The following is a 13205-nucleotide window of genomic DNA, read 5'->3' as shown; positions in this document are numbered from 1 at the left end:
GGCACCGACCACCTTGCGGCCACAGCTCCGGTCGGCCGCCTCAACAATGGAGGCACGGAACATGGCCCATTTGGGCTCAATGTCCCCCACCTCCCCCGGGACATGGTTGAAGCTCTGCCGGAGGTGGGAGTTGAAACTCCTCCTTACAGGGGATTCCGCCAGCCGTTCCCAGCAGACCCTCACAATACGTTTGGGCCTGCCAGGTCTGACCGGCTTCCTCCCACACCAGCGGAGCCAACTCACCACCAGGTGGTGATCAGTTGACAGCTCCGCCCCTCTCTTCACCCGAGTGTCCAGGACATACGGCCGCAAGTCCGATGATACGACTACAAAGTCGATCATCGAGCTGCGGCCTAGGGTGTCCTGGTGCCAGGTGCACATATGGACACCCTTATGCCTGATCATGGTGTTCGTTATGGACAATCCGTGACGAGCACAGAAGTCCAACAACAAAACACCACTCTGATTCAGATCGGGGGGGCCGTTCCTCCCAATCACGCCCCTCCAGGTCTCACTGTCATTGCCCACGTGAGCATTGAAGTCCCCCAGCAGGACGAGGGAGTCTCCCGGAGGAGCACTCTCTAGTGCCTCCTCCAGGGACTCCAAAAAGGGTGGGTACTCTGAACTGCCGTTCGGTGCATAAGCACAAACAACAGTCAGGACCCATCCCCCCACCCTAAGGCGGAGGGAGGCTACCCTCTCGTCTACCGGGGTGAACCCCAATGTACAGGCGCACAGCCGGGGGGCGATAAGTATGCCCACACCTGCTCTACGCCTCTCACCGCGGGCAACTCCAGAGTGGAAGAGAGTCCAACCCCTCTCGAGGAGGCTGGTTCCGGAGCCCAAGCCATGCGTCGAGGTGAGTCCGACTATATCTAGCCGGAACCGCTCAGCCTCGCGCACCAGCTCAGGCTCCTTCCCCAGCAGAGAGGTGACGTTCCACGTCCCAAGAGCCAGCTTCAGTAGCCGAGGATCAGACCGCCAAGGTCCCTGCCTTCGGCTGCCGCCCAGCTCACATTGCACCCGACCCCCATGGCCCCTCCCACGGGTGGTGAGCCCGTAGGAAGGGGGAGCCGTGTCGTTTCTTCGGGCTGTGCCCGACCGAGCCCCACGGGCACAGACCCGGCCACCAGGCGCTCGCTGGCGGGCCCCACCCCTGGGCCTGGCTCCAGGGGGGGGCCCCGGTGACCCACGTCCGGGCAAGGGAACACGGCGTCCAAAAGTATCACTCATCATAGGGGTCTTGTGAGCTGTTCTTTGTCTGGTCCCTCATCTAGGATCTGTTTGCCATGGGTGACCCTACCAGGGGCTTAAAGCCCCAGACAACATAGCTCCCAGACTCATTGGGGCACGCAAACCCCCCCACCACGGTAAGGTGACAGCTCAAGGGGGAGTGAGCTGTTCTTTGTCTGGTCCCTCATCTAGGATCTGTTTGCCATGGGTGACCCTACCAGGGGCTTAAAGCCCCAGACAACATAGCTCCCAGACTCATTGGGGCACGCAAAATTTATTATTAAATCTGAGACCATGGTCTTCGGCCGGAAAAGGGTGGAATGCTCTCTTCGGGTCGGGAATGAGATCCTTCCCCAAGTGGAGGAGTTCAAGTATCTCGGGGTCTTGTTCACGAGTGAGGGACGAATGGAACAGGAGATTGACAGACGGATTGGTGCGGCGTCTGCAGTGATGCGGGCTCTGCACCGGCCCGTCGTGGTGAAGAAGGAGCTGAGCCAGAAGGCGAAGCTCTCGATTTACCGGTCAATCTATGTTCCTACCCTCACCTATGGTCACGAGCTGACCCAGGACACGTTGGAGAGACTATGTCTCTCGGCTGGCCTGGGAACGCCTCGGGGTCCCCCCATAAGAGCTGGAGGAAGTGGCCGGGGACAGGGACGTCTGGGTCTCTTTGCTCAAGCTGCTGCCCCCGCGACCCGATCCCCGGACCAGCGGAAGATAATGGATGGATGGATGGAAGTATGATCTTCTTTTGGGAGGATTATGCAATAAAATTTGCTTCCTCTGGAAGGAATCATGAAAAATCCAAAGTTCAAAGGTTGAAAGCACAACTGGAGAGGACAAACGAGGCTAATTTAGCCTTTGAAAGTTTGAAACAAAATTAGCAAAAGTCATCCAAAACGGGCAACATTAGACTATGAGAAGCCATTGTTCTTATATGTCTCCAATAGACACCATAAGATTTCAGAACTAATAAATCAGAGTAGGTATGTTGTGACTCGGACAGGATGTTTGCAGGTTGTGCATCTTTTGACACATCCAGAGGTGAGAATACAGAAGTGTACTACATCGGATCCTGCGGATGTCATTCCACGTGAGTTTGAAGGAGAACCACATGAGCGTGTGGCAGAAGCTGTGAGATACATTAAACTGAGACCTGACTTAGAAGCAACTTCACTTGTGCAGGCTGACGTCACTTATGTTGTGTATGGATCATGTTTTGAGATCATTTGGGTAATCATGCAGGTTTTGCAGTTGTGAAACAGGAAGGTGGGAAACTTTGTGACGGTGAAAGCTGAGAAGTGTGAACGGCCATGTTCGGCACAGTTGGCTGAACTGAAGGCATTAACGGAAGCATGTCTACTGGCGAAAGGTAAGGTTGCAAATGTGTACACAGATTCTGCATATGCTCATGATATTTGCTATTTGTTTGAAGCAGTTTTGAAGCAGAGAGGGTTCAGGAGGTCAGACGGAAAGTCCAGTGTGACATGAGGTCCAAATGAAGGAGCTGATTGCAGTCATGATGCTCCTCGCAAAGCTGGCAGTGATAAAGTGTCATATAATCGTAAAGGTAACGAATTGGTCAGTAAAGGTATAACGCGGCTGATGAAGCAGCGAAAGTAGCATCAAAGTGCCAGCTTGCTGTTTTGGCACCAATGGTGTCACTGGAGCCAGAGGTCACGCCACCACAAGGATATTGGTCATACATATTGGATAAATAGTCGTAAAATTTTTTTGGTAAGAGAATTGATTCATCTGTTTGTCATTCCATCAGAGATTAGCTCAAATAATGGTTAAGTGTTTGTTTAGAAAAGTGCAAGAGGCATTCTGCAGCAGCTGCGAATCAAGCAGCGCTGTGGGGCCGTTTATCATCCACAGAGTCAAGGGATGGTTGAGAGAATCAATGGAACTTTGAAAGTGAAATTGAATTGAATCTGCGCTTCAACTAAACTAAACTAGATGCTTTGCCGCTTGCACTAATGAGCTTTCGTATGCAGACTCATAGAGTCACGCACTAACACCGCATAAAATGCTAATGGGTCGACCCATGCCGGCACCTCAGTTGAGAGGTCCCTTTAACCCTTTAGGCGCCAAGATTGTTTTTTGAAAATACTGGATTTTGACATTAATAATTCAAAAGCTGGTGGCTGAAAGGGGGTTAAAGATAGATGCCTACTGTACATTAGAAAAATGTTGCCCATGGTCCATAGTTTATGTGGGGTATGAAATTATTGATCTAATTTGCATATTGTGACGTCATCAGGTGGCAGCCATTTTGAATCTCATTATGTTCAGGAAATATTGGAATTGAGTGATTATGAACTTGTTTTTTTAAAACTTTTTTTTTCTTTTTGTCTATTTATCATCATCTATAATTATCAGGGAACAGGAAAGCAACAATAAAACAGAATAATGTAGTAAAATATTACTATATCATCATTACCATATGAAAACACATGCGAAAAGTTTTCAGGAAATGGTGGATATTGACTTGATGTTTGAACTTATTTTCATTTTTCTGTCTTTTACCATCATTCATAAGGAGGAAACCAACAACAAAACAGGAGAAAGTGGTCAAATACTGTCATCATTAGGCTACCATAGGGTAGGAAAACACATGCAAGAAATGGAAGACATTGAATTGATTTTTTTTTTTTTAATCTGTTCAACCTTATTCATAATGATCAGGAATGAGGAATACAATAATAAAACAAGTGGTAAAATGTCAGGATCATTGCGATCATTGCGCCTATCCAGCCCCCGGATAGGCGCGCCGCGGCACCGGGGGCTGGATGGAGAGAGCGCATGCTAAAGATACCAGACCCACTTCTCCCACCCCTGATTCCTCGACCAACACCTCTACGGACACTGCGACCGCGTTCCCCACTACCACCCACTCCATTGAGGATGGATAACGGCACCGAATGAGTTGGAGTGTGTGTGTGTGCTTGGAGAACAGCCTCGCTTCGCATGCCGGCACCATTGCCTTCGGACGTTTCACGGTGGGAAGCATGAGTGCTCGTCCGATCCTCCTCCTCACGAGGTAAAAACTCTCCTTCGGAGTCGGAATCGGCAAATAGCATGCTCAATACTTCCGCACGGTTCAACTTCTTACAAGCCATGGTGTTAAAAACTCACTAATAGTTCGCTGACAATAAAAATTCGACTCGCACGTCTCTACAGAAAAGCTCTGAATAACTGCTTCCGTGTCTGAGCTAGCGCGGCTTTTTTGCACTGCCTTATAAAAACACTGTGAACTACAAAATGACTACAAAATGACTACAAAATGACGTGAGCTTGGTCTTGTTTGAAAGGGTAACATGTTTGCCAACTAGTGGTAGGAGGACTGAACACCTTAAAGCCCGTTTATTTTATCTACAGACTGTTTTGTTTATGCTGACGTCATGTCGCAATTCTGCGACTTTGGCGGTTAGAGGGTTAAAGGGCCCCCACTTGAGCAGGTGCAAACAGAGTGGAGAGCTTACATGAAGCAATTAACTGCAATCCACAGAACAATCTATCTACAGGAGGAGACCAGAGACTCAGGTCTCAAACAGCTGGTTGAGAGACCAGTGGTGCCAGGCGACCAGGTGCACATCAGAGTGTTCCGGAGGAAGTGGCTTGAGCCAAGATGAGAAGGACCGTACACAATGGTGCGAGCAACGCCAACAGCAGTTCAAATGGAAGGTAGCAACACATGGTACCATTTGAATCACTGCACTAACAGGAGAGGCTGGAAGGGTCCTGTGATGAAGTCACCCCGCAGGGGAAGTAGCCATCCTGGGTCAGATGAGTATGATGCAACATTACACACCCACTCAGACCATGCCACGCCACGAACTTTGCCAGCAATACACACTAGAGCTAGTCGTGAAAAGGCAGATGTTAAGCTTGAATTTAAGTACGTAGGAATAAAGGATGGTGAGAAAGTGTGGATCATGGGTCCGGAGGAGGAGACGACCAAATCACCGCCTCTGGACGCCACGACAAAGGGGCAATCTGGTAAGATCATGTTGTCCTTGGGTCAGAAGAAGTTGTTCACAATGGTTGTAAGAATAGAAAGATTTCTCGTGGAAGTCTAGGGGGACTTGGTACCATTAGCACTACAGGACAGAATAATCATGTTAATCCAAGAACAGACGGAGTGTACATGCACAGGTAGAGTCAGGAAAACAGTGTAACTGTGGAAGATGGGTTAAGGCAGCACAGGATATGTGGTATAGATGGGCATGGTACACTACGAGAGAACTGACAGCGACGGAGTGTCTCATATGCGCAGACGCTCCAGGAGCATTGCCTGTTGTTGTTCCAGAGCCACACACCTTCAGGGACTGTGCGGTGGTCCAGCAACGGGAATGCAGAGAAGGTAGGTTCACATCGGAAGAGGATAAATGGTTATTGTTTCCTAGGTGTGGGATTAAGTGCAGATTGATGTTTGGGCCAAATAAATTACATAATTGTTTTCAAAATAAGGAAGGGCCACAAATTGGAGTCTTCTTGTGCGGAATTTAATCTTAGTACATCACAGGATGGGCCTCCGACTGATTATAGAGTATGGTGTACGATGGTGAGGTTGAATGCTTTTGGAACTCACGTAGGTAATACTACTGTTAAATGCAATGTCGCAGTGTCGCATGGGTTTTATCTTGGTTTCCACACGCAAATATGAAACCAATATTTATTAGGATTTATTTATTTGGATCAATAATGTGAAAATATAGAAATGATAATTTTAACGCTATATCTTTTTGGGGATCAGACACACCCAATAGCTGAGAGTTACGGGATGTGTGGAGATGATGTTTTGTTAAATGTGTTACCCAACAGGTGGATAGGTTTTTGTGCATTTGTGAGGATGAAAACATCGGTTGTGTTGGTGTAGGACAAGTAAACGAGTTCAACTACATCATGGATGGGCACGTTTGCTTGGATGCAATAGGGCAGCCGAGAGGGGTTCCTTTCGAGTTCAAAGCACGCAGTGAGATTGCAGCTGGATTTGAGTCTATTTTGCCGTGGATCACATTTAACAAAATGGGGAGTGGATTAATTACATAGACTACAATCAACAGAGAATTCTTAACTACACGAGTGAAGGGTTTGCAGCCTTTGGAGAACAACTACATGAGACGAGGATGATGGCTTGGTAGAACAGACAAGGTTAGACCCGGGAACACTGCAGCTGATGGGACGTTTACAACGGCCGTGAAGAAGATCAGAGAACGGAAAGAGGAGCTGAAGAGTGATGCTGGTGGGGGTGAATGGTGGTGGACTGGTCTGTTTGGGATTTTGGGAGAAGGGGGAGCGATGACAGTTAAAGCGGGAATAGCAATATTGTTGATAGTGAGAATGGTTTCCCTATTGGTGTGTTGCATTATACCCATTCTGAGAAGGTGGTTGCTGCAAGTGATGTTCAAACGAACAGTGGAAGGAATCAGGAGGCAGCTGACCTTGCGAGACCAGGTCTGAGGACCAACGCATGGGAGAGCTGGTCAACGAATGAAGGTTACCAACGGACGGTTCACAAGATTCTTTCCTCGAATGTGGAACCAAGTATAGTCTGATAGGGAGAAGAGATGCTGAAGATCTCTTTGATTGGGAGTGACGTACTGGTGACCTCTCCTCCCAGAGTTAGCTTAGCAGTTCCAGACGCAGCCGGACGGATGTTCGGCCAGAAGCAGACGACACTAGAGTACGGGAGATGGGACGGGACTGGGAGAGCTGCATTACATTGCATTTTATTACTATTGTTGTGTGATAATCCATAATTTTATGTATTGTACTTGGTACAAAACTGTGAATAATTGATTTGATGGTGGTGTATTCATTCTATGTGTATTATCAATCAGAACGGATCACTAATATGTCCATTACCAGTTGTGTTAGTCAACTGTTCGGAGTGCGACCTTTGCTAAAGTGGTCGGTCGGCAAGTGGGGTGGGGCCGTAGGGGAGTTTTCCCAAGATAAGAACATGAGTTACGAAAGTAGCAGCCGGTGGGTTTTTCGCTCCTATGCACTGCGAACAGTGGACAAGTGTGATGGCGATGTTGAAGTTTGTGTTATTGTTGAATTCATTTAATCATGTAATGTGATTTGGGTACATATATATATTCCTTTTCATTTATTCAAAATGTTCCCGTTGATTGAGAGTGTAGAATTATTAGAATAATTTAGTGTTGATTGTTAATTAATTCTTGATAAATTAACTATGTGTGATGATTTTCTTTCATTTTAGATTATTTCTTTATTAAATCACTGATAAGTGATTTCAGGGGGGACTATGTGGGAGAGAAATGTCATGACATTTCTCTTGACATGTCATAATTACATTGTGTGCCTTGTTGACTGGTTCATATGAATATGATCCAAGACAGTATAAAAGGGAGTCGCAAAATGAACTCTGTGGACATTTTGTGAACATTCTGTATGCATATTCGCTGTGACGGTTTGTTCAATAAATTCCCCATTGAAAGGCTGGCCGACGCGTATTCGACTCCTTTTCTCCACAACAAAGATCACAAAAATGGCTGCTATCCAGTCCAGCAACTTCAAGACCTGAAACAATGTTGGTTCCAACAACCTTTCTTTGACCCATGGTTCTCAAAAGAATACTTGACCTTCTTCCTTGGAGCTTAAGCTTAGTCATTAGGCCCACTGTACAAAATGATGCAGTGCTACCTGGGTCAAGAAATGCATAAGTATGTACTATTGCACTCCCCTTCTTGGCTTTCACCTGCACAGGCACGATTGAAAGTTTGCAGTTATCCTCACCGGCCCCAGTAAGACCACTGATTTGAACCGAAGCTACAGCACTCCTTTTAGCTGTGTCCTTAGTCTCTGTTTGCCATGTGTCCATCTCCTTTTTCTTTTGGTGAATATGCAACATCCTGGGATGCCTCCAACCACTTATGTCACAAGTGAGTCGCTTTCTGCAGTCTTTGCTGAGGTGTCGTCTGCACAAACAGCCAAAACATATTCCATTTTCTCTCATGAAAGCAATTTTCTCAATATGTGTCCTCTTTTCCAGTTTTGAACATACATCCAAATCATGCACACCTTCACAAAACAAACAGCTTTTCAAGTCCAACAAACTTTCTTTTTCCTTCATGCCTTTTCCATTTTTGTCTTTAAGTGTCACAGTGGTGGCAAAGATACTTCCTTTTATCCTTGGTTGAGGTTGTGACTTGGACCTCCTTAGATCTTTGCTCACTGCTGGAGTGTCTTTAATATCTCCAAACACTGGGTCTGTCAAAATCCTCACTTGTCTTTCCAGGAAATACACCACCTCCTTGAAGGTAGCTCTTTGTTTGTGTTTTTCCTGGATATCACAAGCAAGAGTTCTCCATTTATCCCTCAGCCGATAGGGCAATTTCTTTACAATGACAAGCATGTTTTAAGGCATGTCAAGCTCCTTCATGTAGTTCACATCTTCCATGGCGTTGCAACATCCTTGTAGAAAAAGAGTGTATGCTTGAAGGGACTTTGTGTCATCAGGTTTTATTGATGGCCATGCAAGAGCCTTGTCCATGTAAGCTCTAGCAATGTTATACTCGTTGCCAAAATGCTTCCGAAGTAAAGACTTAGCCTTCCTGTATCCTCTGTCTGAGTCCATGTGTAGGCAGCTCCTTACTATTTCCCTCGGCTGTCCTCTTGTGTATTGTTCCAAGTAATATAAACAGTCTCTTTAGTTGTCATTCTTGCTTCCAATACTGTGTTCAAATGACTTAATGAATGTTTTGTACTGAAGGGGGTCACCATCATAAACTTGAATTTCCCTCTTTGGCATAGAAGAAAGGCATTGTTGATTAATTAACAGTGCAGTGATTTCATTCTGTTTTTCCATAACTGAATATATGTTGTTCTGCTCACCATTGTTTAAGGCAGGTAAGATGGCTGGAGTTGTCACATGTGCATGATCACCTGCATTCACAATGCATGAGTTGAGTGTCCTGGGATCTGTAATGGTAAGTTGGGTGTGAGTTGCTGTGTGTGCAGCTGTAGGTCCTACAATGGTTGTGGATTAGTGATGTTTGTGACGTTTTGATCTGGGAGATTATGTCCATGTGGATACATGTTTTGTGAATTTGGCACAAGAGATTTTGCTTCAACATGAAGAGCTTTCTTTCCTTGTTGTTTTTCAAAATATGACATCATACCATCAGACCTTTTCGTTAGATGACTTTGTACACTGGATCCTCTTGCTGCTCCGAGTACATGCACCTTGGCCATAGTAGCAGCAATGTCTGCTTCCAGCTCCAGCTGCTCCTTTTTCCTCCTCAACAACTCCTTCTGTTGCTGCCCCATATCCACGCTTGATCACGGATCAGCTTATAGTTATTTCGTTTGCCTGCCAAGTTTATTTTTGAATTAAGCTTTGTCTTGTCTTTTTTGTCAGTGTTTGTCTCCTTTGTGTATTGTCTTTGTCTTCAGGGGATATGTGTGCTATTAGGCATAAATCTTCAATGCTATTTGGGGAATTTCAAAATATATACCATGGAAGAGCTGTTGTCTGTTTATGGCATTTTATATGGGATTGTTGTCTTCGGTTGCTGCCAATGTTTTCCATTTCCCTGTTTAGTTATGAGAATTTACCGATACGATAATGGGTGACCTGTCTGTTTTAGTATGGAATGCTGGCGATTTAAATGCACCGCATAAGCGGGCTAGTGTGTTGTCACTGCTTCGCCGTAGGAAAATTGTGTAGCGTTATCGGGCATTTGCATCAAATATAAGGATTTATAAGACGTTTTCACTGTCTCAAATAAACCTTTAAAACCTCGAATTTAGGGCACCACCTACCTATAATTTACTTTAATTACAGTCAGGTAGGAAAACTGTTTAAATATTACGATCCTGGTGTGTTAAATTAATAATCAGTCTCATATCTCGCTACTTTCGTGAAGTTCTCGTTTGGTTGGACAGACATTACGTAAAGAAAGCATACGACACAATCTGTGATTATAACATATATATAGATATATGAACTATTTATTAAAATGATATGACCAAAACATGAACCTTTAAAACAAACAGGAGATGCATTGAATATGGGTGATTATATAAAACACTTAGTGAATGGAAAATAAAATATGGGGAATGGGGAGATACTGGATGTATTCAAATAGTTTAGGTTGGCTGACTATTTGACGCTAAATACTGACATTTCGGATTAATTTATCATTCTGTGAAAGCCTCGACACATCCATCAAACCCACTTTAAGGTGAAAACGGGTCGGTCTTACTGTGCTGAAGTTCTGCTTAGTCAGCTCGGAACACGGCAGCGGCCACGCGGGGTCCGAGGGGATTTCTCTTCCGCTCTCTGGGCCTTCCTGGTTGTGGTGGCTGACTTTAGCGGACTTCTCAGTTGCTTCTTTCACTGGGAAACGGGAACGATGGTGCCGAGGGCTGTGGTTAGATGATCGAATCTTCTGAGTGTCAGTGGGTCCGTTGCTTCTCTGATGAAGTGAACTTAAGTTCACAGAAGATTAATAAAAGGTTGCTTGGAGTTGGCTTTCTGGGTAGGAAAACTTCATTCTGTTCTTATCTTTGTTCGGGTCTTTCTTTCTCGTCTCCGGGGTCTCACTGGGTTCTGGAGGGCTTCCTTCCGGTCGTCCTCTGCATCGTTCATCCTCACGTCCTTCCGCTCTCTCCTGAGATTATGGGAAAACTCCCAAACTCTGGTGAGCTCTTCTCTTCTGCTCAAACCATCTCCAAATCTCTCTGAGCAACTGTTCTCTGCTCAAATCTCCTTCTGAAACTCTGGGTTGGAACTCTTCTGGAACAAAAACTAGAAGCAAGAGGCAAGAAGCAAGAGAGCATGTGTTTTTCGCGGGCTCCGGGTTTTGACTCTCGGAGGCGGGGCATGACGTAAGCTTACACTACTCTTTCAGCCAATGATATGCTTGAACTGTGTAAGATGATCTGTGCTATATGGGGATTTCTGGATGAGACAAAGAAACGCTTATTTCTCCATTACTCTGTCTCATAGAACATTTGTCTCTGTGATTCTGAAAACACCACATCTTGTTAAGATATGCAGATTAAAGATATAACATAGACTTGCAATATAAAGACATCAAAATAACACACAACGTAATTGATGATTATGACTTTCAAAATTCAGATGAATATCTATGAAATCGTGACATATGAATAGTGAACCACACAATGTTAATTTTCTGTGTTAACAATGGGGATACCAAACAAATACCAAATAGATACCGAAGGGACATCGTTAGAAGTTAATAGTTGCATATATCTTGTCCATTTTACTGAGTCCTCTGGGATTTAAATGTTCAACTAATCAACACTGCAGACCACTAGGGGGCAATGTGGTTCCATCAGGCAGGTTGGGCATTTTCAACCAAGATCAGTTCTTTGTCAATATTTAAGCCAGAATCGTACAAATTGTCTCTATATGCGTCTTGTGATCAAGCTGGAAACCTGAAAGAAATTGTATACGGTTATCAAACACATTTAATAAAGTTTTAAGATTCGACTAAAAGTGAGTCTTAGTGAAGTCTTCTCAGTTCGTATGTAGCCATCTGGTCTCTTTCTCTGGTGGGAGAGGGTGTTATAATATGTCAATTCGATTCATGGTGAAGATAAGATAGTGAGGTCTCCAACATCTCCAACAGAAAGGTCCTTTGTTCATTCGAGTTTTCCAATTTTTATGGCAAGTGTCTGTTGCTTATTTTTCACTCTCAAAAGCTCTTAAGAGGGTAGAAGGTTAACGTAAATTAGGCAGTTTCTGTCTCTTTTTCCTTTGTGGAAAGAAAATGAAGATCTGGTTTATATCCACATACGTAAACATCCCCCACAGGAATGTTGGTTTTGTCAAAGTTTGAAAACTCTTAATCCACACGGCACTGTGACTGCTACAATTGACATCGCCCTTCTACAGGAAACGCATTTGTTAATTCATGATTCCAAGCGCTTGGCTAATAAATTCTACCATGTCATTGCATCTTCATCAGTCAATTCGAAAACTAGGGTAGTGGCAGTAGTAGCTAGACGTAATCTTCCGATTAGGGTGCTGGACGTCAGGGCAGACACTGTAGGCAGATTAGCAATTGTCAAAGCAGAGCTTTATGGACAGAAAGTTGCTTTTGCCGCGGTTTATGCTCCGAACAAATATGAGAAAGATTTTTATGACAGTTTAATGCGTCATACGCTAGAACTGATTGAGTATTCAATAGTAGTCGGGGCTGACATGAATGCTGTGTGGGATGTTGCTCTAGATCGCTCCCAACCAAGAGCCTCAAGGGATCAAGAGTTGGCCACTGCTGCTCTACGATCTTGGGCACAGAGTCTAGGCCTTGTAGATGTTTGGCGATCAATGAATCCAACCCTAAAAGATTATTCTTTCTTCTCTCATAGGCACAAAACATTTTCTAGAATAGATTTTCTTTTTTCATCCCCCCACCTTTTTCAGAGGATTGATGCAACTATTTTGCTTCCCATTGCTCTGTCAGACCACAAAGGCGTCTTCTGTCGCGCTACTCTGAAAAGCTTGTCCAAACGTGCCGCTAGGTGGCGTTTTAACACTTTGTTATTAAGGAATAAGGAGTTTAAATTGCAATTTCTTCCTGGGTTGGAGGAGTTCCTTTCTTTTAATGTGGGCTCAGTAGATGACTCTAGGGTATTATGGGATGCAGTGAAAGCTTTATCAGAAGCAATGCTACACTTTTTATTTCCAATTTGCGTAAAGCAAAATCGGCCAAATTACAAACTCTGGAAGCGGAATTTTCTAGATTGGATTTTCTTTTGCAAAGTAATTACTCCTTAGATATAGAGACTAAACGTGATCTTGTCAAGAAAGAAATTAATGAAATTTTGAAACAGCAATCAGAATTTCAAATGCACAGAACTAGGCAAAGGTACTATTTTCATGGATCCAGGCCCAGCCATTTACTGGCTATGAAACTTAGATCTAATGAACACTTTGCAGACATCCCCTCCATTAGATCTGCAGA

This window comes from Odontesthes bonariensis, chromosome 16 (assembly GCF_027942865.1).
Source record: "Odontesthes bonariensis isolate fOdoBon6 chromosome 16, fOdoBon6.hap1, whole genome shotgun sequence".
Lineage (NCBI taxonomy): Eukaryota > Metazoa > Chordata > Actinopteri > Atheriniformes > Atherinopsidae > Odontesthes > Odontesthes bonariensis.
Note: the sequence above shows the minus strand (reverse complement) of the source record.